Here is a 15,268-nt window from a genome sequence, read left to right on the forward strand (position 1 = left end):
TGATCCAGTAAAGCTACAACTGTAGGTATGAGTGGCAGAGAACTGCGCACAGTTTGTTTTTATACCACTTGATCACTTGGTTGGATAGCTAGTTTTGAATAGAAGCAGCAATGTGAGAACCCCTCTCAGATCATAATTGAGTCACCAATTAAGTGTGGCATTTACAAAGCCTAGTCCTCCCGTCGTTTATCCTAAATTCTAAACTGGTTTACAAATATTTCACATGTGCTACTTCTCACACTATCTTTTGGTGCAAAGGAAGTTAACTTGTTGACTAATTCTAGATATGGAACTCTTCTTAACTAATATGCCAGTATTCCTGGTAACTGCCACTTGCACTTTGCTTGCAGAAAGACTGGGATTTCTAGGTCATTTTAGTGGGTTTATTCAACTGAACTGAAGGCTTACAATAAGCATAAGGGAAGTATTACTATAAGGTGGAAACTTACAAAAAACCGTTTTGTACAATGGTTCCCATTTTTCCTTTGTATTTTATGTATTTCCATACTAGATGCTATATAAAATGATTTCTTTTCATTCAACAGATCTGTCTTCTAAAGTACACACACAGTTTTAGTTCTCAGTAGCACAGGTAAGAGAAAATGAGCTAGATTCTATTCATTTTTATGTCCTATCTAAAATGTTATATTCCAATTACATGCCCTGAGGCCTTCATTTGGCCTGCAGGGAGTTTATTACTGATGATGATGCATAGGAAGGAAAGAACCCAGCTTGACTCTCTGACATCTGGCTGGGGCTCCAGGGAAGGCAGCACATTTATATTTGTATATGAATATATCTGAATTAGAGATAACTGAGAGACTATCAAGATACATCACAATGACTGTGGGCCTGCCTAGTAGGGATTTCTATCTCCAAACCCTTTTTTATCAAAACTATGCCTTCAGGCTTAAAAGGAACCCTTTATGAAAAATACAGGTTATGCTTATTTCACAGCTTGTACTATTAGCTATGTATGCTGTAAGATTCAGAGTAGTATCACTCATTAGCCTCTGAAATAATAAATGCATTGTAAATCAGCCCCAGGAGAAAAAAAAAATACTAAGCATAGATTAAATCCTTTAGTTCTGCATAATACATAGTTTATTCCTATTGTCAATATAATGTTCTTAAAACTGCACTACATTTAGTAGGGGACCATTTTGCACATACATTTTTACATTATTTCCATTGGACAAATTCAGAACAATAAATGCCTAGCAGTGTGATGGAACTATACCTGCCTGCACTACCCACAGACTTGTCTCAGTTCCACATGATGGACATTGTATAGAACTGAAGTGTTTATGTGAACCATAGCTACAATGCCAAGAAGGTACATGATATGTCAACTTTGTTGAAACTAACCAGGAATTCATCAGGACAGTTCCTGCATGTAACATATCATATTTTAGTCACGAAGAAAGAAAGGTGGGCATCAGATGCAACAAAATAAAGATCCAAACATGTAAGGTTGCATGTGGAGTCCTATCTGGAATTGCCAACTCCAAATTTAAAAATTCCTAAAGATTGAGGGTGGGGTCTAGACAGGATGGGGCTTGGAGAGGTTCCTCAGCAGGTATATTGATCCACCCTCCAAGACAGCCATTTTTTTCCCAAGGGAACTGATTTCTGTAGTCTGGAGATCAATTGTAATTCTGGGAGATCTCCTTGCCCCACCTGGAGGTTGGCAACCTTAGATGTGCATTGGCCTCTATGACCCTTTTCATACACTGACTAGAGATAGAAACTTCCTCTTCTTTGACAGCAGAGATGCACATTCCACCCCTGTGTGTGTAAAGTGCGCTCAAGTCTCAGCCGAATTATGATGATCCCATCAAGGGGCTTCAAGACAAATGAGAAGTAAAGGTGGTTTGCCATAGAATCACAGAGTTGGAAGAGGCCATACAGACCATCTAGTCCAACCCCCTACTCAATGCAGGATCAGTCTAGAGCATCCCTGACAAGTGTTAGCCAGCTGCTGCTTAAAGATTGCTAGTGAGGGGGAGCACACCACCTCCCTAGGCAGCTGATTCTGCTGTTGAACAACTCTTACTCTAAAAAAGTTTCTCCTAATATCAAGATAGTACCTTCCTGCCCTTAATTTAAACCCATTATTTCAAGTCCTATCCGCTGATGCCAAAAGGAACAGCTCCCGGTCCTCCTCTAAGTAATCCCTCAAATACTTAAAGAGAGCAATCATGTCCCCCTTCAACTTTCTTTTCTTCAGACTGAACATTCCCAAGTCCTTTTGCCTTTCTTCATAGGGCTTGGTCTCCAGCCCCTGATCATTTTGTCTTTGCCTTCTTCTGCAGTATTTCTTGGTGGTCTCCTGTCAAGTACTGACTGTGTTTAGCTTCCAAGATCTGATGAGATCAATTTATACCATGCAACATTCTCTCTGGTGAAAACCTCTATAGCCTTACCCCTTTTTAACTTTCTTTTCTCCTTTTAATCTTGCTTAGCTTTTAAGGACCATCCAATCTTGCTTAGCTTTTAAGATCTGATGAGATCAAGCTATACCATGCCACCTTCCCTCCCATTACCACCTCTACACCATAAAAATGGTTTTCTGGCATGAGTGCTCAGATGTCACCTTAGAGAGAGAGAAATTGCACATTTTAAGTTAGGGAGCCATTCATATGAATCTTCATGTCAGATACATGTGTGGTGAAGGGGAGGAGAATATATTTACATTTTATCATGAAAAGAGGACTCAGAGAACAAGTAAATTTATTAAGTTGTCCTACCATGTACACATCAGTCACAATGCATTGACTTCTATGATTCTTTTCACACATTGTCTAGGGATATAGATCCAGGTGGGTAGCTGTGTTGGTCTGAAGCAACAGAATAAAAATACATAGTGTTGTGTCCTAGGCTCAAATGGGAGAACTGTTACTTTTGGAGGGAACTGTTACTTTTGGAGGGAAGCGAACAAGCCAGAGCTTGATCTCCACACCAGGGTTCCAGAGAAGGCCTAAGCATGCCCAATCAGGGGAAGGATTGAAACATAAGCAGCCAATCAACATCCAGGCTCATACTGTACCCTGATAGACCCTTAGGGCCCTGTAAATAGCCAATCCATGTATATAGTTAAGGACCAATCAGAAGGGGGCAAGAAGGAGCGGGAAGTTGTATAAAGGAGCGGGAAGTTTGAACAGAGCTCAGTCTGTGTGTGTGTGTTCCTGAAGTAAAGCTTGCTGAAATCACTCTCCGACTCTGGTCTCTTACTGCGCCGACCCCAGTACTTTACACATAGGATATGTAGTCCTTACAGAGGATTTATAACAGAGGGGAAATGCATAGAAATACAAAGAATGTATAGTCATTACAGAAGATGTATAATCCTTGGTGAGAATGAGTTCAATATATCAAGAAAGTGATATGCCTGTTAAGTCCTGGATGTGTGCTTGTTCCAAGATCGGTAATAATATAGCTAATACCAAACATGGAACAAACATCCAGGACTTAACAGGCATATTGGTTTCTTATGTCATTACATATACTAAACACATTCTCACCAAGAAGGACTATACATTCTATGTGTTTTTATGCATTCCTCTCTTTTTTTTTTATTATGAATAATATAATGGAATACTGTTTGTAATAGAATGCAATATATAGGTACAGATTATTTTTCAGACACAACACCTCTAAGAACAGCATATTGGTATAGTATCGAGAAGAACATATAGGAATTGTTACCTTCACATCTGAGGGGAGGCAGATGGGCATCATAAAGTTAACTTTCCCACAATTAGAAAATGTTCTCTTAAAGACTTCTGTTTTGACATATTTATTGCTTCAATATTGTTTCTCCTTAATTGGATCCATATAGCTGTTAACCCTGTGCACTTTGCTTGTTGTCTCCACTTTGTCTCAAAATGGCTCCATCATGTTATATGCGAATTTTTTTTCCTCAACCCTTTCTATAAATGTGAATGTTTTTCTCCCATTTCATTGTATCTGAAGAAGTGTGTGTGTACACATAAAAACTTATACCTTGAATAAAACTTTGTTGATTTTAAAGGTGCTACTGGAGTCTAACTTTCTTCTGTCTAGGGATTGAAGCTTTCTCTTCTTTGACCACAGAGATGCTTATGTCCAATATGTTGTTATGTCAAGCACTGAGGCAAAATAGTCTGGGAGTGAGATGTTCTGAGAATGGGCTCCACTGTACCCAACAGGTTTAAAGATCATTCAAAGAAAATTGTGAATATCCTTTTATTTTCATTGGTATTTTAAAACTAGCAACAATTCTAAAATTTGAAATTCATGCAAGTTGACACATTTCATAGAAGGCTATTTCTATGGGGATTTTTAAAAATAAAGATACATTGCCAAACTGTGCTTTTAGGACATCTGAATTATTTTCCGTATTGCAAATCTGCAAAGACTTATGAGAGCACATTGTTTTTTCTTTCAGATATCTGGAAATTGCTTCTATTGAACAGGAGATTGCATTGCTTTCTCTAACTATAATTCTAGGACAATTGCCAGTGGCATTTTCCCACCCCACAACTACTCAAAGGGATCATTCACACCTTGTTTACATAAAATCCTCTAAACAAAATATTCACCCCAAACATGATGTTGGTGGTCAACATCAAAAGTGTTAAAGGGTTTTTTATAGCAATTAATAGGAAATTACCACCATCCATCATTTTTAATACAACTGATATTCATGTCCTTTGGGGAAATATATGAACAGACAAATAGCCAGATTGCTTAAGGTTGATCTCAAGGTCAGTCAAAATGATCCACAGGAAACATTTACAGGCAGTTGAAATTGCTTATAATTTGTCAGTAATCTTTTGGAGCAGTCTATTGGAGATAAGTTGTGTCTCAATAATTTGGAGTGGCCAACATGAGTTCTGATTCAAAGAGACAGGCTTTGAGTAGGTTAAATGAAAGAGAATGTGTTTATGTAATATTAAACCTCACAAGGCAGGAAGATCAGTTGTAGACATCTCCCAGTAGTGTTTTCTTACACTCTGTGAGTTTGATGCTCTAGTTTAATACCAGATTACAGAGCTGTAACCTTGTACTTTTTTGTTTGCGAAAATAAAATACAATGTTTTGAAAATATGTCATTTTTTGGTGTGTGACAGATCCATCAACAGAGCATTTCCAAGAAAGGTTGCCCAGCAAAATCAAAGTGAATTTATAAACTAGATCTTCATCCACTTTTACATGGTGTTTTGAAAATGTCAAGATTTAAGACTTATCCTTCTGAGGTGAAAGCTTAGCAGAGTACAAGGCAGATTTCACATAAGGCTAGATCATGGTATGATTGCTACATCATTGAAATACTGAAAAAATAAGATATTTTAATAGCATGACATGAATATGTTCCTAGCAATTACCATAATATACAAAATTTAGAACCTGGGCATTGATTTCTGTTTCTATTATTTCAGTAGCTAAAAAGTAGAGATGTCCAGCTGGAACTTGGCTAATCAAGCTCTGACTTGAATCACAGCCAGTCTTTAGTAATCATAAATGCTCTATAGCTGAATGGAGTAGTTTCTAGTATTTGGGAATGTTGGAAACTTTCTGATCTAAGGGCTATTGTGACATATCAAAGGTTTCACTTTCCTCAGAAGTGAGAGGTGGGAGCCAGGAGAGACAGCAACAGTAGGGATTGATGCAACTAATATATGTGACATGGGTATTGTCCAACCCAAACAGTGTGCTGATATTTCTACCAAAACAGAACCATCCAGCTTAAGAACATAAGAGAAGCCATGTTGGATCAGGCCAATGGCCCATTCAGTCCAACACTTTGTGTCACACAGTGACCAAAAAAAAACAAGTGCCTTCCGGAGGTCCACCAGTGGGGCTAGAAGCTTGGTGTTACTGTGCACAGCATTTCTAATTCCCACACTCATTGCAACAACTCAGTTTTTTATGTGACATTACTTACTTGTTATATACTACTGCATTCAAACACAGTATTTTCCCAATACAAACATCTCCATTTCCATCCAAAGCTGATATTATAACAATTTTATGTTTATTGTAAAGAGAAGTGGAACTGTAAATAGAAACAAAGAATACAGGCCAAGAAACTAAGGGTGTTTTCGCACTGACCTTAATCGGCAGCGACGTCCCTCTTCACCGCGCAGGATCTGCGCGGATTTTGCACCAATTGCTGCAGAGCACCCGGAAGAGCCGCATAGTCCCGCGGCTTTTGCGGCGCAAATGGAAACTGGTTTTTGGCGGTTTCCATTTGCACCGCAAAAGCCACGGGACTTTGCGGCTCTTCCAGGTGCTCCGCAGCAATTGGTGCGAAATCCGCGCAGATCCTGCGCGGTGAAGAGGGACGTCGCTGCCGATTAAGGTCAGTGCAAAAACGCCCTAAATTTTTCCTCATCCTATAAGTTATCCCAGTGCTTAAAGCTTTTTTTTTTTTTGTCCCAGTCAGGCTGTGTTCTGGTACTAAAACCAAGATGGAAGGGAAATTGTGGCAGCACTGGAGTATGGGAGGATCAGGGTTTAGTTATCTTCCTTTTTGCACTTCATGTTTGTAAAAAACAAACAAAAAAGTACACCAGCCCAATTTTTTTATTCCTAAAGTAAGGTATATTAATCCCCATAAATGTGTTTCCCATGAAACCAATGGAAGCAGCTATTGTATGATTTCATTAACATAAATAGCAAATTTTCCACTAGTATAATATTGACATTAAATTATCTGATCCCAGTTTTGACCCAAAAAAATTCTGAACATAATTTTTTTCATGACCCTAATAATGAGATAATAACATCAAGAGCAAATTTTAGTCGACTTATATATATCTTTGAAATATATGAAGACTTTACATGGTAAATAAATGTAAGGTTCTGCATTTAGGTAGGCTCTTTCCCCCAAATCTCCAGGTATTTCCCAACCCAAACCTGGCTACCCTAACTGGGCCTCCTTCAGAGAGACAACAGGGCACTCCAACCTTTTTTAACTCATGGGCACCTTTGGAATTCTGATGGGTGAGGTGTGCAACCACAATGCAGTCCCTAAACATAACACACCGAGGAAAATTCCTTGCAGTTTTAGGAAGGGGGTTAGATGGAACCCACTAGGGCAGGGGTGGACAAACTTGCTTAACATAAGAGTCAGATAGAATAAATGTCAGATGTGTGAGAGCCACCAGACAGGAACGTCAGCTGTCTGAGAGAAGGAAGGAAGGAAGGAAGGAAGGAAGGAAGGAAGGAAGGAAGGAAGGAAGGAAGGAAGGAAGGAAGGAAGGAAGGAAGGAAGGAAGGAAGGAAGGAAGGAAGGAAGGGAGGGAGGGAGGGAGGGAGGGAGGGAGGGAGGGAAGTAGATGGTGGGAGGGAGCATAGAGGGAGAGGTGGAAAGAAAGCGACTTTAAATGCATTCTCCAAACCACTGGCTGGCTTGGCTTGAGGAAGTGGCTTAAAGAGGCAAATGCCTTCTCAGGTGGGGACTTCAAGAGCCACACGATGTGTGTGAAAGAGCCACATGTGTTTCCCGAACCACAGTTTGGCCACCCCTGCACTAGAGAGATGGGTATAAGGCAGCTTCACATTTTCATGTGGCCAAATGATTGCATTTCATATTTTAAAACTCTTGTGGCACAGTCCAAGCCGAAGGGAAGAAGAGAGCATGGGTGTGTGGGGATGTGGGGAGGAGGAGAGATCAGGACCTTGAATCAAGCATTTTTTTTTGAAGGGATGTGGGTTTATTACAGGAAATGTTGGATCCCACTAATCTGGCAGAAATAGCGGCCGGGATCGCCTCTGGTTTAGGAGTGGAATGGGAGGAACTGCAAGATTCCTTGCTTTCAAATACAATGCTTCTGGTAGCAGTAGCTGAGCAGAGCTCTTTCAAGCTACAGGGACGATAAGGCAAATTGTTGATAAGCTGTTTTTGAACTGTTGCACTGCTGTTCTGGTTTTCCAGGGCATCCCTGACAAGTGTTTGCCCAGATACGGCTTAAAGACTGCCAGTGAGGGGGTCGATTGCACTATTGAACAACTCTTACTGTTGAAAAGTTTTTCCTATGCCAGTCCTCTCCTCTGCTGCCAGCAGGAACAGCTCCCTGCCCTCCTCAAAGTGGCAGCCCTTCTAGTACTTCAAAAGAGCAATCATTTCTCCCCCCTCAACTTCCTCTTCTCCAGACTGAATATCCCCAAGTCCCTTAGCTTTTCCTCATTGAGCTTGCACTCCATGGTTACTCGGAAGTAATCTACAGTGAGCACTGTGGCACCTACTCTCTACACATGCACAGGATTGCAATTTTAGTTTAAAGAAAGAAGAATATATTGGATTTATATCCCACCCTTCACTCTGAATCTCAGGATCTCAGAGCAGCTCACAATCTCTTTTATCTTCCTCCCGTACAACAGACACCTTGTGAGGTAGATGGGACTGAAAGAAGCTCTCCCAGAAGCTGCCCTTTCAAGGACAGCTCTGTGATAGCTATGGCTGACCCAAGGCCATTCCAACAGCTGAAAGTGGAGGAGTGGGGAATCAAACCCAATTCTCCCAGATAAGAGTCCACGCACTTAACCTCTACACAAAACTGGCCCTCCTTTCTCACATCAGACTTTCTAGTTAATACAATTCAGACTATCCCTGAAGCTTCCAAGGGTAGCCATGCTGGTCCATAGTAGAACAACTAGAATTGAGCCCAGGAGCACCTTAGAGACCAACAAGATTTGGGGGAGGGGGCACAAGCTTTCCAGCATTAGAGCTCAATTAGATAAAAGGAGCTTTGACTCTCAAAAATCTTGTTCTTGAAGGTGCTGCTGGACTCAGATTTAGCCATATAAATCAGTGGACTTCTTTCATCAACCTAATTTATTAATTTAAATCATGTATCCCCTGCCTTCCTCCCCCCAAAGGACACTGAAGTAGTTTGACACACACTCCCCCTTCTCTTTTATCCTCACAATGAACCTATGAGGCAGGTTAACTCAGAGTATATTACTGGTCCAAGGTTTCCTAGCAAGCTTGCAGAGCAGAGTGGGCATATGAATCAGGACCTCCCAGATCTGATCTGGACACCCTAACCACCAGCTCCTACTAAACACAATATATTTTAATGTATTATTTTTTCCTAATGGCAAACTATATAATGTATGTTTATAATGTATGTTACATGTTCAAAAGTATATCAGGTGGGCAGGAACACTCTGCGAAAGGCATATTCTCAGTTTAGCCCTGACTTGCAAGCAACAGAGCAATGAACAAATTGTAACCGCCGCACCCGAAAAGCTCCCCTGTGAATCACAATGGTTTGGGCTTCTGCCGTCTCAGTGTCTACCGGAAGTTGCTGGTATGCCTGTGCCAAGTCCAGCTTCCCAAAAACCTTAAAGCCCACTAGGGCTGCCAGCACGTGGCTGACCACGGGGACGGGGTATGGGTTGTCTTGCAGTGCCTTGTTTATGGTGCACTTGTAATCGGCGCATATGCGCACCTCCCCATTCGGCTTCACTAGGGTGACTATCGGCGGCGGCGTATGACACCGGTTCAAGCACCCCTTGTGCCGTGAGGTAGTCCAGCTCCATTTTTATTTAGGTTTAAGAGCGAAGGGGACCCACCTGGCCTTGAGCCTTATCGGTCTCTAGGGGTAAGGTGATGGGAAGTCCCTTGTAGCACCCCAGGGACCCATCAAACACTTCCGGGAATTCCCAGCAAACATGCTCAAAATTCTGCATTCGCATTTGTTGCACCCCCACTATGTGAATGCCCAACAGTCAAAACCAGGCTAGCCCCAGCAAGGTGCTGAGCTGGCGTTTGACTACTAGGATTTCCAGCTTGCCCTTGAAGCTCTTGTACGACACCTTTACCATGGCCCAACCTAAAACCTGTACGGGTGTTTTTTTTTAAGTCTCGCAGTATGAAATTGGCTGGCCGCAGTCTAAACAGCCCCTGGGGCAAAGTTTTCTCAGTGACTCCTCCGAGATTATTAGGTATGGAGTGCCCTCGATAGAGACCGACACCCTGACCTTGTTGGGGGTGGTGAGAGGCAACTTCATTACCTGCAGGCTTGTTGATGCAGTCGAGTATGCCTCCGTCGAGTCGTGGTTGGTGGACTGGTGCCTGCGGGTCACCTTGGCCTGGCAAGCCTGCGCTATGTGGCCCACTCTCCCACAGTTCCTGCAGTCCATCTTCCGATAGGGACAGTCCCGTCTCTCATGTGGATCCCCACAGCTGGCGCACTTGGTGTTGGCTGGCTCTCCGTTGCTCGTGGTCTCGTGGGTGCCCTTGGGCCCATTCCTAGTTGGCAACGGAGCTGGTTTGCCTGCTCCTTCTCTGGGTTGCCTGGTGCCATTTCTTCCTGGTGGATGGCTTCTGCTTGTGGGTTGCTGTAGCTTTTGGTGGCTCTCTCGAACATGATGGTTTCGTTGAAAGCGCTCTGTAGGGTGAGCTCCTCTTTCATGAAGAGCTTTTGCTGTAGCCTTTCATCTTGGAGGCCCCAAACGAATCGATCCCTCAGGGCTTCGTCCAGCTTGTCGAAGCTGCAGTTCCCTGCGATTTGGTGGAGGGCGGCCAGGTAGACCGCGGCCATCTCTCCCGGCCCTTGATCTCTCCTGTGGAAGAGAAATTGGCGGGCGATAAGGGATGGCTGGGGCAAGAAGTGCTCAGTCAGGAGTCTGACTATCTCCTCGTACATCTTCTCTGTGATCTTCGCGGGGGCCGAGAGACCCTTGGTGATCTCGAATGTGGCATCCCCGCAGACGCTCAGGAGCACGTCTCTCTTCCGGCTATCGTCCGTGATCAGGCTCGCTCTTAGGCAGCAGTCGACCTGCTCCGTGTAGGTCTCCCACCTATCGAGGTTGGCCGGGTCGAACTCCACAAGATGGCCCGTCGTCACGCTCGGGTTCGCCATGGCGGCTGTGGGGGCAGCGGGCACTTCAGTCTCTCTGGACTGCATGCCTTCCTCGTCTCCGACCAGGTCAGCAAAGTTCACTGTGGAAGTTCCCTGGCTAGGATCCCACCTTCGTCGCCACTGTAATGTACTGAGTGACGAGGCATGTTGAAGACAACATACTTTATTGGCGAGTACATCACAAGAGAGGGAATCGCGGGCCGGGTCCCGATTATATACATTCCCCGGAACAACCCTCCGACTGGCCAGGTCCAATCCTGGCCAGTTAACCTTCCCGCCACAGATCTTGATTGGCGGATCGTATTAGCGAGCTACATCCGGGGACCAGTGGGTGTCCACTGGTCGCCTCTGTAGCGTACGCTGTGCTGTACATAGAGACTTGAATGTAGCACATAACAGATTACTATGGCATTGCTGTGCCAGCGCTTGGCAATATCTCCAGGTTGTACCTGCAAATCTCCAAGATATGTCAGCATAGCAATTTGTCAGCTCCCTGAGCACTGCTCCCCTTCCAGAACGTGCTAAAAGAGACTCAAATTAGCCATGACTACTTTAGCTCAGATGGAGCTTTTTTTTTCCTAATCAACAACCTATATAAATTGTCTCCAAATGGTAAAATTATTCAAACGAAATTTAATTTAAAAAATTATAATCTACATGAGTTTAAGATATTTAAATGTACTCTGTTTTCTCAAAAGAAAAGATAGATACATTTGCCAACAGAAAAAAAAAGATCTGTTCTGCCTAGCAATAAGTATATTAAATTAAATTGCTGTATACATAGTACCTTTGATCTTCTCAGAGGCTGCATTTTCAATTACTTTGTATATTTCAGATCCTCTGAACTGGGGTACAAGAAACCATTTGGGTCTCTTGCTCATGGCTTATGTAAATGATAGAATGAATTTCAATTTTTCTCATATTAAATACCCCCCCCTCCATATTCCCAGAGTTAAATCATTAACATTTAGAAATGTGAAACGACAGCTCTCTGATTCAGTCCTTTGTAATTGGTACAGTTATTTCCAAACAGTGCTTTTTGCATGAAGCTCCATTTCATCCAAACTGACAACTTGATCACTCTGATGTTGCAGTATTAACTTGTTTTTTGGCAGGATGACATTTGGCAAGATGGCCTGTCTTGTAGCATGTATGCATACATTGTATTTATTTTGATCTCCCCCCTAATCCTAGCAAAGTAAAAAACTGTTCTCTTACTGAGTGAGCAAATAAGGGCTTTTATTGGAAGCATTCATTAAGACTTGTATTGTACAAATGCCACCTTAGTGGGAAGGCTCTGGTATTGCTTTTTGTTTTCATTGCACAAATGTGGATTCTGGGAGAAAATACATGGGCTAGTTAAAGACTGCTTCTTTCTCACTTATGATTTATTTAAGCAATTACAGCTCCATCCTAAGAATTGCTGTGCCAGCACATAAGCTGCTTAAAACAGAACATGGGCCTCACGGCAGCCCACAAGCCAAAAAGCAGGATCTCACAACCATTAAGTACTATTAAGTGTTATTATTGGTACTATATACTTTTCCTCAATAACTTCCCCTGCTTTCCAAAGCTCCATATTCCTGTCCCATCCACAAGATAACATGTTTTTAAATTTTTTCAGAGGATTCTGAAAAGGAAAAGAAAATAATGGATACAGATAAGATAATTGTGAACTTGAGATGTTTTTGTGATTCTTGTCCACATTTTTGGATGCAAAACCAATCCAAGTTTGATGGGGGGGGGGGGAAGCAGGGCTTTTTTTGAACAGGAATGCCCAGGAACGCAGTTCTGACTGGCTTGGTGTCAGGGGAGTGTGACCTAATATGCAAATTAATCCCTGCTGGGCTTTTTCTACAAAAAGCCCAGTGTAAAACAATGGTAATGCCAGGGCGTGTGGCCTAATATGAAAATTAATTCCTGCTGGGCTTTTCCTACCAAAAAGGCCCTGGGAAAAAGTAAAGTTCAGTGAATAAAATCAAGGGAAAGAAAACTTTCTATATCAAAAGATTCATAAATTGTATTTTCCAGTCCTGGAGACATGTTTAATAGAGCGACACTTTGTCTACTATGGTCCTTTTATTCCTGGTGAGACAGCAGAGAGAGTATGGAAAGAGGATGTAGGATTGTTAAGAGAAATTTTCCTAATTCCTCCATATACAATTTTCCCAAAAATTCCAGAAATCAATTTCGCTGTCTTTTTAGCAATTTGGACTCTGTTTCTAATCAATTCCAGTTTTAATGAAATATAAATTTGGAGGGGCAAAAAGGGATGTTCAGCAAAAGTTCCGAATCTCATTCTGCAGATGCTCAAAAGCAGGCAATGCTTTCACAAACCTTTTTATCCTTAGAGAATAAAAATGAAAACCAGGGCTTTATTTGAGCAGGAACGCACAGGAACTCAGTCTCTGCTGGTTTGGCGTCAGGGGTGTGTAGTCTAATATGAAAATGAGTTCACACCATTATGTAAAACAATGGTGAAATCAGAGTGTGTGGCCTAATATGCAAATGAATTCCTGCTGAGTTTTCCTACAAAAAAAAGCCCTGGTGAAAACTATAAAAAATATTTAGAAGTTCCGGTTTTGGCGGCTTGCTTTTGAAAGCGGCTCAGACCATCGCGTCCTGAGCCACCTTCAAATTGCTGTGTCGAGGGGTCACCCCAAAGGCAGACTCGACTCTGGGGTCCAGGGACGGTCCTAGAAGGCAAGGGAATTGGAGCGGTGGATCGGGAATACCAGCGGAGGCAGCTGCTTCCTGATCCCGCTCTTCCCAAGCCTCAGCGTCTCAATCGCCATTTTTAAATGGCCAAAAGTCAGCCACCAGCTCTACTTCTTCTTCTTTCTACACTCTGCATTCTGGATCTTCAATCAACTTAAAGATAAATGACACGGATTCTTCTACCACTGTAAATTTTGACTACTATATTCCCTTTGGATGTGTTTCAGAGATGCAGGAATAAAGAAGCTGCAGACTTTAAGTGAGGCAAAAGACTGAGAAAGGTGGGGGGGGACTCTCCCCCTTTCTCCTTCAAGGTTTGCAAAAGTTTCTACCTACTTTGAATACTGAAATTACCTGCAGGATACTAATTTGTATTATATATGAGATTGGTGCCTGAACTTAATTGAAGGAAGAAGGAAGAAGAAGTTTTGACTTTGAAGAAAGATTCCTACTGATAAGTGTGTATGGATGTTAAGAGGCTTGGCTGGAAAAATTTTTTGTAACAGAAGCTGAAGCTTTGAAGTGTTTAAACTGTGCCTACAAGTTGGTGTTTACCTGATAATACACTTTAGGTTTTTTGGTTGTAAGAAGATTTTTTTATTCTTATTTTTATCTGTGGATGTTAAGGGTGTAATTATTTTCTTTTGGATATAAATCTTAGAGCTGTTTTCTATTTATTTATTTATTTTTTTTTTTTGCTTTTTCTTCTGCCTTTGGTTTATTTGTGATTGGATTATTTTTACCTGTGGATTACCTTTTATGTGGTGATTCCCCCCCCCCCCCCATTACACTGGTTGGATTACTTTTGGGTGGTTTTTTTCCCTCTTTTTGGTCCTGCTGGATTTTTTAGTTCTTTGTGGTTCCATTGGATTTTTTTTCTTGCTTGCCTGTTGGCATTATTTTTGTTTTTTGGGTTATTGTTTTGCAACCAATTTTTGGGATTATAAATAGGGTATTCAGCCCTGGATTATAAAACCATACTTTGCTACTGTGGTGCTTAGAAGATATTTGAAAGTCGAGGTGGAGAGCTGGCTTGCCTTTGAACTAATGTTGATGGAACTGTGGTCTGCTGTTTTGTCTATTGAATATCTACTGTGCTGAACGTTGTGTTTGTCAATAGTTTCAGTGCTGTTTTGACTAACACAAATTGTTGAGAGAAGCTAGAAGCCTGTTTTCTTTTTAGAACCATTTGGCAATAAGAGATCTCTTTGGAGAAGATTATTCTTCCACTAAAAGCAGAACATAGAACTTTAAAACAAACGTTGAAGAGACCTTTTTGAACTGCTGACTCTGAGTGTACTTACATTAATAACAATGGCTAGTAAAGCAGGGGCCATTCCCAAGTAACCACCTCCAAAAAAAGACATCAAAGAAGTGAAACCATCTTATTCACCTGGTGGCAACCGAGCCCAGAGAAATTCACACCTATGCAAAGTGACATGAAAGAATGGCAAACAACTCTAATGACTACTATAACACAGATAGCAAGTAAAATAGAAAATATAGATGAACAGATGACAGAGATCAAACAAGAACTTAGGGAGAATAGTAGACAGACAGCGGAGACCAACAAAGCCTTAAAAGCATTAGAGGGTCAGGTGACAGAGAATTTTCAAAAAGTGGAACATCTGGGAAAAGAACAGACCTTACAAGATTCTAGACTCCTATAGTTGGAAGTAGACAAAGCGGCT

The sequence above is a fragment of the Heteronotia binoei genome, chromosome 7 (assembly GCF_032191835.1).
Source record: "Heteronotia binoei isolate CCM8104 ecotype False Entrance Well chromosome 7, APGP_CSIRO_Hbin_v1, whole genome shotgun sequence".
Taxonomy (NCBI): Eukaryota; Metazoa; Chordata; class Lepidosauria; order Squamata; family Gekkonidae; genus Heteronotia; species Heteronotia binoei.